This window comes from Cornus florida, unplaced genomic scaffold (assembly GCF_030987335.1).
Source record: "Cornus florida cultivar Cherokee Brave unplaced genomic scaffold, ASM3098733v1 CherokeeBrave_3.0.0_Hap2_Chr02, whole genome shotgun sequence".
NCBI lineage: Eukaryota > Viridiplantae > Streptophyta > Magnoliopsida > Cornales > Cornaceae > Cornus > Cornus florida.
The window spans coordinates 106,978,090-106,994,642 of record NW_026775572.1 but is presented as its reverse complement, the minus strand read 5'-3'; the positions used below and the strand labels follow the sequence as shown (position 1 = coordinate 106,994,642).

At 33.3% G+C, this 16,553-nt stretch overlaps 1 pseudogene; it reads right to left on the bottom strand.

The window, feature by feature from the left end:
• Nucleotides 1–15,668: 15,668 nt before the first annotated feature.
• LOC132297954 (small nucleolar RNA R71) lies at nt 15,669–15,767 on the bottom strand (annotated as a pseudogene).
• Between the last annotated feature and the right edge of the window lie 786 nt (nt 15,768–16,553).

The window sequence follows — 16,553 nt, the reverse complement described above, 5'->3', positions numbered from 1 at the left end:
AGTTACAAGATGTTAATTTTGAGAATTTGTGCTTGATGTGTTGTGTTGGAAGTTCCAATGTTAGTTAAATTGCATCGATATGATGAATTGTGCTTTAAATGTTCAAATGTATCTTTGGAATGAACCTATAGATTCACTTGGAATATAGACGTTAGGTGGCATGACCCACTTTGTTGTTTTCGTATTTTAGATTACAAGTGGATGGCTTTGAGAATCTATACCTTGTTACTTTGTATAACATGCTTCTATATTGTTTGAATTGCACGAGGGATGTGAATTATGCTAGAAATGATATAAGGTAGCTTAGGATGCTCCCTGAGTCTCACCTTTGACATAAACATTAGGTAGCATGATCTTTTTGAATTGTTTCAAGTTAATGTAAAAATCTTTAAAGAAATCGAGTCTATGCGTGCTCATTGTCTACGAGTAAACTTGTTTACTCACCCTGAAGTTACTGCGGGTTTTGTTCAGGTACGAAGACTTGGTTCGTGATGCTCACCATTCCGTGGATGACTAGTAGTTTATAAGTTGCCATTTCATGCAAATGTTAGCATGAAATGCCTTATTGTAGCTTTTTATGTCAAACTTGTATATTTGAATCGATATATGTAATGTGTGCATAAGTAAACCCCTTATATTATATTTGACATGTACGAGATGAGATCGGATGCCAATGATATATATTTTGTATTCTATGTTATTTTTGACTTCTTGAAATACTATGAAAATATTGAAAAATACCAAGTTATTATTGCACCATGGGTGCATCGGGTGTGAGAATTCCATTTTCATTCTTTCATAGGGTCTTATTAATCATGTATGAAGTGTGGCCAAGGGCCAAATGATCATTTGAAGTCATATGTTGATTTTGGTCTTCAAAGTTTCCATTTTAGGTCCATTTTTGCCTTTTTGGCTGTTGGGGGGTCGGATCTTGACTCAGCCTTTTCTGGGAGCCGCGGACCATTCCCGCGTGCTCAAAATCACTATTTATGTTTGCGTGTATGATTGTTTTCATAAAAAAACCCTTTCATTTGTGTTTTGAGCCTCCTATGGACTTATTTCACCTTTTTGTTGGAAAATTCAGCTTCAGGGCATTTTGGGAATTTCCTTGGGAAAATAAATTCCGTTATCGACTCCTCCACATAGAAAATGTGATTTTAGAGGGAGTTTCTTCATGACATTTTTTCGAAAAATGTCATCTTGGTCTCAAAAATGGTGGTCCAATCTCATTTTTCTGTTTTTTCTGCAATTTTACTGTTTAAGTTCAACTCTGGTCAAGTTGAACCAGTTCAAGAGGGTTGAACCAGTTCAAGATGTCATTTTGGTCTAGCATGGGCATACTGCACATGTTGAACCAGTTCAAGTCATGCAGAACTGTTTTGCAGGTTTAGCTTTGGTCTTCCAACTTTGAACTGATGTAACTTCTTCATTTTAACTCCAAATTGGTCCGTTATTGAGTCTAAATTGACCGTGTCAAAACAAGATTTCCAATGGTACCAATTTTAGATTTAAATTCTTCTCCTAGCTGAAGATATCCTCATTTTAGTGAGAGGGTGTCGGATTTGGTTCGAACCGGGATAGGGTTCATTTAGGATTTCACTTCCTTTGGCCTTGGGACATCATGTGAAGTTACCAAAGGATTTTTTTGGATGTTTTTGATCTCATTTGACTTCTTGGAAGTGAAATTCCTTCATCTTATTGTAAAATAACCATTTTACCTTTGGTCCTTCTTTCGGTAGGGTTTTGATACCTTTATCTTCGTTTTGCTTCCGTTGAGCCTCAAAACTCTTTGAAAGTTCATTATTGTATCCTAGGGATAATGTACATCTCTATGGACTTGTTTTTGTTTTGCTTCCGCATTTTGGATCCTCTTCGGGTCGCCACAGGACACACTGGGTTGAAAAATCCAGGGTCGTCACACCTCTACCCTTGAATCAACTAAATATTGTTTTATTTTATGCGTATAATTTTTAAATATTTATAAAATACCCTCATAAAATTTTTAAATTATCCCCCATAAAATTATCTATTTCTAAAAACCTATTTAATTCTTTATTCCTTTTCCTTCTTATTCTTCAAATTTATTTTTGTCATCTTCAAAAACTTTTGCATTCTTTTCCTATAATTAAAACCTATTTTTTCCTTCAAAATTCTCTCATATTTTTTCTTTTTATTTCATTTTCTTCTTAAATTTTTTTTTTCTTCTTAATTTTTTTTTCTTACACTCATGCATAATTTGTGTGCAATAACCTTCTTTTGTTTTTGTTTTGTTTGTTTTGTTTGTTTTTTTTTTTTTTTTTTTTTTTTTTTTTTATCTTATTATTCATTTTTTATTCACCTATTCTAATACACTGTTGTGATGCTATTATATTTTCGGCCTAGTTGAAAAAAAAAAAAAAAAATTCAATGTTAACATGCTCCCCCTGAACCAAATTCCTGGCTCCGTCCCTAATTGGATTCATCTAGTATAGTACAAGCACCACATTATCAAACATAGTTTTATTCTTTAGTTAAGAATTAGACAGAAACTCTGCACCATTGACAAGGCCTCTATTTCATTTAAACATATCCCAAATGCATGTTTAATATGCAATTCAGAAGCTGAGTCCATTAATCATCTACCCCCTCTAGCCCATTTTAGTCGTCCTTTTTTGGGCGTACTCTAACTTTTTAAGATGATGATTTTTATTATTTTTTATTGTATTAGTAGTAAATAAATTACAAAATTTATCCGTAGTGGGTCTACATTGATGTAATAATTTACTTTTTATAGGTTCAAAGCAATAAGGTTAAATTGGTAATATTACAAAAGTAGTATATTGACTTATCAAATGAGACAATTTTTTTGGTATGGATAAAAATGGAAAGGTTGATACTTATTTTGGGATGAGGAGAATATTTTTCAATGCCCAATACATATATCATCTTTCTTTCAGCTGCTCCTTAGATACCATATATATTTTGTTTAGGTCTTGGAAGGAGTTATTAGACTAGTGGTGTGCCTCTCATTGGACCTACTTTAAGAATTCAATTAAATACCTTATTCACAAGTTATGAGTTACGCGGTGCGGAAGCTATTAGTTGATTTAGTTGTGATTAAATCCCTAAATGACATATATGAGATTATTAGGTCAACTTGCTCAATTTTTGTGATTGATTGATTTACCTAAGCAATATGATTAATTAAACATTCACAATCAAAAAGATAAATTATAAAAAGTAAAGCAAGTAAAGTTAGAGAAATGACATCGGGATTTTTAGCGAGGAAACACCAACTGATAGAAATCAACCAATTGTTATCGGAAAAACCTCGTGCATTATATCGTCCAAAGCAGAACGATCCACTATGTTTAAATTAAATTACACTGAACTTTGAATCAGGCTCATACCCTCATTACAACAAAATTAGTCTTTGGCAACAAAAGAGTTTGTCGCTAAAAGTCCATATTTTGTCGCTAGCTCGTTGCTAGAAGCCGGTCGCAATATGTTTTTCATGACAAATTTGATTTGTCGCTAGAGGGATATATCGTGGCAAATTACTTTTCGTCACAAAATGAGTAAAAATTTCAACAAAACATTTGTCGTAAAATATTCAAAAATTGTCGCCTTATACCCTCCAAGACTTATGAAATTTGTCGCTATTCATCACTCTTTTGTGACGAAAAGAATTTTTGTCACTATTTGTGTACTTTTTTATGACAAAAATTGTCGCTATAAGCTGCTTTATTGTGACAAAATGTTTGGTCACAATAAAAGTACCATGTTGCGACAAAAATATTGTCGCTATAAGCTACTTTATTGTGACAAAATGTTTTGTTGCAATAAATATACCATGTTGTGACAAGAATATTGTCGTTATAAGCTGCTTTATTGTGACAAAATATTTTGTTGCAATAAACATACCATGTTGTGACAAAAATATTGTCGTTATAAGCTGCTTTATTATGACAAAATGTTTTGTCGCAATAAACATACCATGTTACAACAAAAATATTGTCCCTATAAGCTATTTTATTGTGACAAAATATTTTGTCACAATATATGTTCTATATTGTGACAAAATTATTGTCACTATAAGTTATTTTATTGTGACAAAATATTTTGTCACAATAAATGTGCCAAATTGCGACAAAAATATTGTCACTATAAGCTGTTTTATTGTGACAAAATCTTTTGTCACAATATATTTACTATGTTGCGACAAAATTATTGTCACTTTAAGCTATTTTCTTGTAACAAAATAACATGTCCTACAACAAATACAATAATATAATTTTGTTTTCACCTATTTGAAACATAAAATTTAGAACCTGTAACTTAAATTAAAATATTAATAAACTAAACAATCTAAACTAAGATCCAAACATCTTACTCAAAATAAATATATTTAATAATCAATCATAAAATATAAAACACATTCCATTAAGAATTTAGATATTAAAATGTGCAAATCATTCAAAATCTAAAATGATAATTCCAGCATATATCAAAATGCTAATATCTGAATCCAATATTACACAATGTTAATCGCATACATATCAAAATGCCAAAATAATTCTGAATCCATAAGGGGAGCTAGATTGCAATCAATGTGAAACCTGCAAAAAAATTAAAATAAATAAGAATAAGAAAAAGAAAAAATGAGATTAGAATTTGAACATTGAAATAAATTTTTTAAAGACTATTTTAGAAGACTTGATATCACAAGATTTTCCTTCGAAATTAAGTGACTTGGCTTTTCTTATCATATCAAGCAATTTATAGACAAATGAAGAGTTGAACAACGGGACTCTATAGTGTATATAAGAATTTTTGGCTATCAAATTTATTGCTTATTTTTTTATTTTTTTATTTTTTTTTTGTGCAAAATTAAATTCTATGCAAGTAAATAATAATGCATGAATTGGAGTTATTGTAACAAATTATAAAGCATTTAGATTCTTCATAGAATGAGGGGGAATATTAAGTATTGCAACTTCCTGTTATAGAAAATTATTATATATCTAAGTGAACAATATCTATTACAATTCAATATAAGAATATTTATGTGAACAATATATACATGAGAATAATAGAAGGCTTGCAACAACAATTATAAAATAAGTATCCTTAATTCTCCCCTCTTGAATACATTCATCCCGGATTTTAAAATGAAATGATCCCTTTCCCAAATTCTTTCATTTGTATATGATTACTGCCGAAACAACAAAAATCCATTTATTAATAAGAGAAACAAATAAGGTGCCTTTCCAGGTTCGAGTACACCAATCAATAGATTGTTTTCATTTGTCACGATTACTATGGTTCCCTATAACCGTGCGTTAGTATGACCTATGCTTTCTAATTAAACGATGTCAAATTAGTTATACAGGAGAAAGTATTAGCAACATTAAAAGTCAACCATGAACCTGATTACAATCATCAGAATTAAAATATCTGAGAAAATTCACGTACTCATTTAGGATGGCAGCTATGTTGTTCCCTACGCGAAAGAAGAGATCAATATTTGTCACAATAACTCAACTTTTAGCGACGATGCATCATTTGTCACTAGAAGGTTGTTTGTAGCGACAACATTTTTTATCGTTAAAATGCCATCAATTGTGACAAAGCTATATTTGTCACAATAACTCAACCTTTTGCGACAATGTATCATTTGTTACTAGAAAGTTGTTTGTAGCGACAACGATTTTAGTAGTTAAAATGCCATCAATTGTGACAAAGCTATATTTGTCCCAATAACTCAACATTTTGCGACAATGCATTATTTGTTACTAGAAGGTTGTTTGTAGCGACAACAATTTTTGTCATTAAAATGCCATCAATTGTGACAAAGCTATATTTGTCACAATAACTCAACCTTTTGCGACAATACATCATTTGTCACTAGAAGGTTATTTGTAGCGACAATGATTTTTTTCGTTAAAATGCCATCAATTGTGACAAAGCTATATTTGTCACAATAACTCAACTTTTTGCATGTCACTAGAAGGTTATTTGTAGCGACAACGATTTTTGTCATTAAAATGCCATCAATTGTGACAATGGTATATTTGTCACAATAACTCAACCTTTTGCGACAATGCATCATTTGTCACTAGAAGGTTGTTTGTAGCAACAACGATTTTAGTAGTTAAAATGCCATCAATTGTGACAAAGCTATATTTGTCCCAATAACTCAACCTTTTGTGACAATGCAACATTTGTCATTAGAAGGTTGTTTGTAGCGACAACAATTTTTGTCATTAAAATGCCATCAATTGTGACAAAGCTATATTTGTCACAATAACTCAACCTTTTGCGACAATACATCATTTGTCACTAGAAGGTTATTTGTAGCGACAATGATTTTTGTCGTTAAAATGCCATCAATTGTGACAAAGCTATATTTGTCACAATAACTCAACCTTTTGCGACAATATATCATTTGTCACTAGAAGGTTATTTGTAGCGACAATAATTTTTGTCGTTAAAATGCTATCAATTGTGATAAAGCTATATTTGTCACAATAACTCAACCTTTTGTGACAATACATCATTTGTTACTAGAAGGTTATTTGTAGCGACAATGATTTTTGTCGTTAAAATGCCATCAATTGTGACAAAGTTATATTTGTCACAATAACTCAAACTTTTGCGACAATGCATCATTTGTCACTAGAAGTATGTTTGTAGCGACAACAATTTTTGTCGTTAAAATGTCACTAATTGGGACAAAGCTATATTTGTCCCAATAACTCAACCTTTTGTGACAATGCATCATTTGTCACTAGAAGTTTGTTTATAGCAATAACAATTTTTGCCGTTAAAATGTCATCAATTGTGACAAAGCTATATTTGTCACTAAAAGCTAGTTAATCGCGGCATTCGTCACTAAAATCAATTTTGTTGCCATACCCTTTCCCACCATATGGTGGGACGTGAGGAAATTCCCGGGGTAGATATTGCGACAACTTTTTGTGACAAATTTGGTTTTTGTTGAGTAAAGTTAGCCTAAGGCAACAAAGTTACTTTTTTTCACGAAAGGTCATTTTATTGCGACAAATTCACCTTGTCGCTATAGTTTTTGTCATCAAAGACCAAATTTGTTGTAGTGCCTATCGTTATACCAAAAAAACAATTGCTAACAATCCTTGGCTTTACGACTCCTGTCCAATAACTCTCGACCTCAGGCTCACTCTTGATCTATGTAGAAGGATTATTGGTAAATTAAACGACACTCCACGAATGCTTTGATCCCTTCAAAATGTGATCGCTTCACTTCTTCCTTCAAATATGAATTTCATGAAGAATAAATGAATTCTACTTTTCAGAATCTCTGAATCGTCAATTATGCTCCAATTTTAATGAGACAGAAAACAACACTACAAAATCACTCATGTATATATGTGTGTGTTCTCAAAACAAAAAAAACAAAAAAAAAAAAAAAAAAAAACAGATTTGATTTTTAAAAAATATCTCTGAAAAAGGCTTTCTCAAAAAAATGAAATTGTATTCCAAAAAGCCGTACCTCAATGTTGAATAAAAGAGAGATTATATAGAAGTTTGGAAGACCTAAAGATACTTGGAAACCAAGTACCTAAAAATACTTGAAAACTAAGTTAAATTCGTGCATAGGTTTTTGGAAGGAAGTCTACCCACAATAGGAATCCAAACTGACCAGGAAGGTAAGTTACCAAAACAGATATGAAGACCTTAAACCGATTCAATGTGGTTTAACCGGTTCAAGTTGGCCAATGAGTTTTCGTGACAAAACAACTTTGACACTTGAACCATTTCAGGGAGGTCGAACTAGTTCGGCCAGACTTGAATTCCACCTAAAAGTCTTAAAAGTTGAACTTATTCCAAAATTCTTGAACCAGTTCAAGTTGGGTAGAATGTAAAATAGCAAATGCTATGATCAAGTGTTCTCCCCATCAATGCAAAAGTATCTCCCCCCCCCCCCCCTGAATAATAACACTCTCAACTCGATCTCTCTCCCTTTTTGTAAGAAATTGACAAGAGTCTAAAGGAAGAAATATCCTAAAAGAAGAAAGCAACCAGCCATATAGAACTTATAAATTGAACCCAATGAGAATATAAACTCCAAAAGACTATATGACCAAAACAAATATAACCAAGATCAATTCATTTAAGTTCCACAAACTTAGTAAATGTAGTAAAATCACCACCAAATTCCAAATACATAAATCTATCAATTATTTCAATTTTAGACAATAAATCAATGATGTTGTAGTGACTCGAGTTTTTCAACCCGGTTCGTTAGTGATGAACCGAAAGTTGACCCGATAACGGATCCGAAATGCGGAAGCAAAAGATGAAACAAAAGTCTTTAGAGATATAAACCATCTCTAAGACACCAATTGAATTCGGAAAATGTGTGCCCCTGCTCATACTTGAAACCCAGAAAGTCTAATTTTTTAAAACTTTGAGGCTTCATATCTTCATCATCCAGACTCCAAATCAAGTGATTTTTGAGTCTAAGTTTATTAGTTTTTGCTGGTCAATATAACAGTATGCACGGTTGCATCCAATTCTATCTAAAAAGACCATTTTACCCCTTGTAAAATACCCTTGACACACTGATTTTAAACCTAAAAGTTGGTTTTTATGAAACTTTGACATTTCATATCTTCTTCGTCCGGACTCCGAATCAAGTGATTCTTGAGTCTAGATTCATTAATTTTTCCTGGTATATCTAACGGTATACTTAGTTGCATCTACTTTTGTCTAAAAAGACCATTTTACCCCTTACAAAGTACCCTTGCTGCATTGATTTCAAACCTAAAAATGTGATTTTTATGAAACTTTGGAGTTTCATATCTTCTACATCCGGACTCCGAATCAAGTAATTCTTAGGTCTAATTTGATTAGTTTTTCATTGTCCTTCCAGCGGTATGCTCAGTAGCATCCGAGTCCATAGTTTTCAAAATGACTATTTTGCCCCTGGGGGCTTATTTGTCATATTTTTTTATCTTTGCTTCCGCATCAGTTCTCATTATGTTCCACGGACTTCTTAGAGTCTTGTTTTCTATTTTTGCTTCCCCATTTCGGATCCGTTATCGGGTCAAACTATGGTTCATCACAGGACACACTGGGTTGGAAATCCAGGGTCGTCATAAAGTCACTCTACCCCAATGCCAACACGTGGCACCATGAGAATGTGACACTTGTCACATTTTCCAAAAATTGCAAAAAGGCCCTTTTCTAAAATATCTTCCAAATTAAATTGTAAAATGGTCCCCAAGATGAAAAATAATTACTTTATTTAATTACGCTAAAACCCCACAAGTTAAGAATAATTATAATAAAGTATGTATCCATACCCTTTACAAGAAAAGTAAACACTTAGCATGCTTTTCTAAGAAATTAAAAATACACATTGCATGGAATTTAAATATCATCGATGCATGCAAAACCGAATTCAAATCCGAATACGAAAAGTGAGGTTATGCCAACAAAGTGACAAATGGGAAAAAGACAAAAATAAATAGTGTCACAAAAGTGAAAATGTGAAAACGACTCGGTCCTCAAAGGAAGTCGTCAATCTAAAGGAAAAAGTATCGGAAACCATTCCCGAGCAGTCAAGATAACACTAAGTGACGAGAAACCGAACACAGGAAAAAAAGATCAATGGAAAAAAAAAATATCCGTAAAAATCTGAGAAAAAGGAAAGGAAGAAAAATTACTGGGTCATTACAGTAGTGTCCATGAAAAGGCATTTAAAACTATCTTTCTTTACCCAAAAAATTTTAGATTCATTATGTAATGATTTTCCCATTGTCCTAGGCAAAGTGTCACACGGCTCAGAAAACCTAATCATTATTTTCTTCTTATTTGAACTCTCTAGATTTTTCAAATTCTTACCAAGTTCAATTTTTCTCTTCTGACACTTGTACTTGATATGACTTTTTTTTCCATAAAAATGACATGTTGAAATAAGTTTAGAGAACTAGTGATACCAGAAGGTTTGGTTTCAACTTTTACAATAACTTTTTTAGATTTTTGAAAATTTGTCTTTTGAAGTTGAAGCCAATTCTTTGTTATTACTAGTGATCTTAACCACTCCTTTCAACTTATCAATTTTGCATATGTCAGTGTCAAATTTCTGAAAAGACTGTTTTGATTTAATAAAATCACTACTCATATTATCAATTTTAAGTTCAAGTGATTTATAAAACTTATTTACATGATTAATTTCCTTTTTCAAAAAATCAACTTTACGAAGAATATTCAAATTTTTATGGCAAAGTTCTTCCAAATTTTTATTATAGACAGAAACTTCTAACTTATAAATATCTTTATCAAGTTCAACAAGTTTCAATTTCTCCAACAAATTTTCAAAATCTTTTTTAAACTTAGACCATTCAAAATGCATACTTGTAACAGAATTAAAAATAGGAGGTAAAGGCTACACATCAACAGAAGATGAATTATTAGACATGATTCAAAAATTACAACAAATCAACAAGTATGATCTACTTAATATGTCGAGTAACCCACTCAAATACTAAATGTGAGTTATGCGGTGCGAAAGTTATTGGTTGATTTGGTTGTGATTAAATCCCTAAATGACCTATATGAGATTATTAGGTCAACTTACTCAATTTTTTTGACTGATTAATTTACCTAAGCAATATGATCAATTAAACATCCATAATCGCAAAGATAAATACTAAAAAGTAAAGCAAGTAAAGTTAGAGGGACGACACAAGGATTTTTAGCGATGAAACTCTGACTGGTAGAAATCAACCAATTGTTATGGGAAAAACCTTGTGGACTATGTCATCTAGAGCATAATAATCTACTATGTTTGAAGCAAAGTACACTAAACTTTAAATCAGGCTCACACCCTATCATTCTACTAAATAACCAATTGCTGACAATCCTTATCTTTACGACTCCAATCCAATAGCTCTCAACCTCAGGATCACTCTTGATCTCTGTAGAAGGACCACTGGTAGATCAAGTAACACTCTATGAATGATTTAACCCCTTCAAAGTGTGATCAATTCATCCCTTTTATTCAAATCTATTTTTTTTTTGAAAAATGAATGAATTCTGCTTTTTGGAATCTCTAAATCTTTAATTATGCTCCAATTTCAATGAGATAGAGAACAACACTACTAAATCATTCATGTATATATGTGTGCGTTCTCAAAACAAAAATAGAAATATCAGATTTGATTTTCTGAAAAATATCTCTCAAAAAGGCTTTCTCAAAATAATGAAATTGTGTTCCAAAAAGCCATACCTCAATGTTGAATAAAAGAGAGATTATATAGAAGTTTGTAAGACCTAAAGATACTTGGAAACCAATTCAAATTCGTGCATAGGTTTTGAGAAGGAAGTCTACCCACAATGTGACGACCCAAGTATTATAAACCCGGTGCGTCATTAATGACTTAAGTTGACCCGATAACAGATCCGAAATGCAGAAGCGAAAGAAGTAAAATGGCCTCTAGAGATGTACATCATCCCTAAGGCACCAAAATGACTTCCTATGAAGTCACGGAATTCAAATGAGTCAAGTACTGAAACAAGGATTTTAAATCCGATAAAAAAATGAACCAAGGGTAAAATGGTCATTTTAAATTGAAATGGGTGCCACTGTGCACACCATTGGAAATACAATGAAAAATAAATGAAGTTAGACTCAAGAATCACCTGATTTAGAGTCCGGATAAAAAAGATATGAAAAAAAAAACAAAATGGCATTCTCCATTTAAGAGATACCACAACCTTATCTCACTAAAACTGTAATAACTCTTACTATGGTTAGATTTTAGGTATATGGTTGGTACCATTGGAAAGCTAACTTCATGATCTTCAATTTAGACTCAAGAACTACCTGATTTGGATTTAAAATGAGTGAGATATAACCATCTGAAGTTGGCGCAACAAAGCTATCCAAGAAAAACTAAAAATGGAAGCTTTAGAGAGGATTGGTTGACCGATGGCAAGGGCCAGCCAGCCGAAACTCGATCATCAATAGACCGAAGCTCAATTATCAGCCAGCCAAAATGACTTTTTCACCAACAAACCTACTGAAATTGGTCTCGAGGGTTTGTTAGCCAGCTGATGGCTCTTGACAGTTGAATGACGCAGTAGATAGCAGCATAAGCTGCTACTATAATGTGAAGGGATGGTGCCTGGTCCATTCCTAATGTTAAACATGCATTCCAAGAGTTCCAAAACAAGTTTAAAAACCTCCCATGGTCACAAATATGCATCCATAACATGCTAAAAACAAGAGGGAAGCCTAAGTCAAACTCTAATGCATAAAATTTGTGTAAAAACTCATAAACCGCCCCCATGAAGGTTCCAAAACTAAAATTTGAGAGTTTTGTGAGATGTGGACATGCACGCGAACGTAAAAAGACTTTTAAGACGCGTCCCAATGGCCCACGGTTTCAAACTATCCTCAATGCAAAATATGACCTCTTAAACCTCAATTTTTCATAAAATTGCCTAAAAAGGTTAAATACAACACCATGGCATATAAATGAAAATGAAATGGTGTTCGGCCCTTGGGCATAACTCATACATGATTAATGAGACCCTATGAAAGAATAAGAATGGAATTTCTACACCCAATGCAAACATGGTGAAGCAATGACTTAACATTTTTCATTATTTCCATAATGAACTTGAAAATGAAAATACATAGAATACAAACTAGATGTCATTTGCCTATGGCCTCATCTCATACATGTCAAATGCATTGTAAAGAGTGTACTCATGTACATATTATGATTAGTGCTCAAATGTGACGCATTTTAGCAACTAAGCTAGGGTATTTTAGTCCATTCATTTATCTTACTTTCATGTCTTAGATACATATTTGTGTTATTGCCTATTTCATGTGAATAATGTTCAAACAGGCTAATAAGAGCCATTTAGCATAGTTTTGTAGCCAAGAAAAATGCACCAGGGCAACTTCGATCGATTGAAGGGAAGTCTCGATCGATTGAAGTGATCTTCAATCGATCGAAATGAAGGCAATGCCAGCTCAGCCATTTGGATAAAGTCTAAAGATATTTTTGATTCCACATCAGCTTGGATTGATCGAAGCTAAGTGTTTGATCGATCGAAAATCTTCGATCGATCGAAATGACTATTGGCAGTGAGCTGTTTAATTCCCGAGCGCGCCGTTTTCCACCTACCTTGCATAATTGCTAATTTCCTCCAATCAGAGGCTATTATTCTAACTTGGAGGCTACTCAAAAGTGGAATGTAATGAATTAATTAGATATACTTTCATTTTTATCTTGTAACAATTTTAGAGAGATATTTTTAGATAGGTATTTTCCTCTTTAGAACTAGGGTTTTGGAGAAGAAAGCAAGGATGAAGATGGTGATGCTAACCTCCAAGCTAGGCCTTGAGGGTTCTATGACCACTACAATGAGTGGCTAAATCCTTCTCTCGGGGCTAGAGATAGCCCCTAGGCTTGCTTCTCAAACCTAGTTCTTGTATATTTATGGGGATTTTAGTTGTAATAGATGTTTTGACCATGAATAAATATAGATCTTGTTATTTCTGCTTGATTTGTATGGATTAATGCTTTCAATTGATCATTTGGCTCTAGTCATATGTCTGTGTATGCTAGAACTGATGTTCGTGTTTTTATCTCTAGATTTAATGAATTTGATGCATGTCTATGTGTATTGATGATGTTAATCTAGTGATGGTCAAGACATGGTGCTTAATGGATCACTTTTGTAATTTATTTGATGGTTCACACTTGTTTCTTGATGGATTGTGTCACATTTCTAGTTTAATTAGTTTAATTTCATGTCTCTAGCCTAGTTGTAGTGTAATTGCTTTAATTTCTTAGGTAGGTGAACAATCCATTCTTGTTTCTTGATATTCCATACTTTTGAATGCAAAACGTGTATGTCTCTAGATATTTGTATGTGTATCAATTGTGGTTTAATTGAATGGAATCTTGGTCTCATTTGATAGGTTGTGCTATTCATTAAAATTTAGCTAGACAATCTATACTTATTTGCCTCCCATGCTTAGTTTCAATTGATATCACACGCACACACAAAGTTATAATTTAATTTTTCCCATTAATGTACAATTGCTAGTGTTTAATGAAGTGAAGCTTAGTGGTGATTCTATGCCCCAAGAACTCTCTCCTATATCTTTTCCCTATTCTCTAGATTGCTTTCTTTTTACTTGCATTAATCTTTAGTTGCATCATAGTTTAATTAAACAATCACCAATCAATCTTTGATCATTCGACCTACTAATCCGACATTAATTTCCATCACAAATATGTAACCAATCCCTTGGGATGATCCCTACTCACCCTAGCTATATTTAGTAGTTAGAGGTAGTAGTGACATTTATAAATTTAAACTTAGCCACACTACATTGCAATTTCGTTGCTTTGGCAAGCGACACACCAAGTTTTGGTGCTGTTGCCGGGGATTGATTTGGCAACGCCGTATTTGGGAATTAATTAAGAATTAGTACTCTTTTGATCTTGTCTTTATTTTTATTTTTATTTTATGTTTGGTTACTTATTGTGTGTGTTCTTGATTGGCTAGGTGAATAGAGCCAAGAGAGTGAAGCAAAGGGAAATTAAAAAGCAAGAGCCAAGTGAAGCTAAGCAAGAGCATAAAAAGCTTAAAAATAAAATAAAAATTGCAAAGCAAACAAGGCAAAGAAAAAAAATTGAAAAGTCATTTGAAGTTGCTTAAGGACCCTTTGTGAGCCTTTCTAAACTCAATCTCTAGTTAAATCATCGGCCCACGTGGAGGCAAGTTTTTCATTTCTTAGATAGATTGTAAGCCCGCGTGGAGGAAATTTAATTTTTCTTGCATGTTGTTTAAAGCATGGGAGTATGGGATCATCGTATGTGGAGGATTGTTGATTATTGATTTGTTGTGGAGGTGAAGTGATTGCTACTTGCTTGTTACTTGTTTTTATTTTGTTTGTGCATGCATGGTCGTAGATCACTAAATCCTACTTTTGTCCCACTTAATTTGAATTTTGAATCCATTGTTCGTAATTCTAGGGGAAGGGGTAGTTCTAGTCACTCTATTTCATCGACGGAGGAACAGAAAGAGGACCATGTGGAAGACCTTGGTCACATAAACCAACAAGGCATCCTCTACCCTAATGTGCATCATGACAATATTCAAGTACCATTAGGCATGCCAAGACCATTTCTTCCACAACAACAAAGCCAGGTTCTATTGGGAATGCCTCAGCCAATTTTTGTTCCTTAACCTCCCATTATTCAAGGCAATCAAGATGTTTATGTAGCACCACCGGTTGTGAATCCTCCTATTGCTTTGCGTGACCATTATGTGCCTAATGAATATAATGTACCCATTTACATTCCATTGCCCCCATTTAGAGCACATCATTATGAAATAAAATAGCAAACTATTCAAATGCTTCCCAACTATCATGGACTTCCAAGTGAAGAACCTTACAAGCAATTAGATGAGTTTCTTGAAGTGTGTTTGACCGTGAAATACACGGACATGCCAGAAGAGGTTTTGAGATTAAAACTTTTTCCTTTTACCCTTAAAGATAAGGCAAAATATTGGTTCAACAATCTTAGGCCTTTTTCAATAACTTCTTAGGCATAAATGCAACAAGAATTCTTGAAAGAGTACTATCCGGTTTTAAAGACCAATGCCATGAGAACTTCAATTCGAGAATTTTCTCAAAGGGAAGGGGAATTGTTTCATGAGGCATGGGAGTGCCTTAATGATTTGCTTAGGAAGTGTCCACATCATGACATTCCTAAATGGCAATTCGTGCAATTTTTATTCGAAAGTTTTTTGGATAATTTCAAGGGTATGGTTAATGTATCTATGGGTGGTTCTTATCTTGATAGACATGAGGATGATGTATGGCGTCTTTATGAAAGCATGAGTAAAAATTCAATGCATCGATCCTTGTCTTCCAAAAATGGTAGAAATTTAGGTGGAAGGAAGAATGTCGGCTTATATCAAGTTGACAATTTCAATGACATAGCCGCTGAAGTCAAGTCTTTATCTGAAAGGTTTAATTAAGTGTTTTCCTCCCCTAATCATGTTCATCATCATGTTTCAAATGAATCTTGCATGATTTGTTCTCGTGTCTTACATTCTACTTTCAATTGTCCCCATGGACATGTACAAAGTGAGAACAATGAACAAGCAAATGCCATTTTTGTCAACCAAGGGAATAATCCGTATGGCTCACATTACAATCCCAAATGGAGGAACCATCCAAACTTCTCTTGGAAAAGCCAAGGGGAAGGCTCAAACCCTCCCTAAGGTAGTTTTCAAGGAAAGTATGTTCCACCTCCAATGCAAAGCCAATGTTTCCAAGGTTATAGATCATTTCAATCATCACATGGAAACCAATTCTCCAATTCTCATTTTTCTAATCAATCTTACTCTCAAGGAAATTCTAGGAGTCCCGCTTTTGAGGAAAAAGTGTTGACCGCGTTAGGTACTTTAGAGGCAAACACTCAATTACTTTATTCCCATTCTCAATCCATTGCAAAGCTAGAAACCCAAGTCGGGCAAATAGCTAGTAC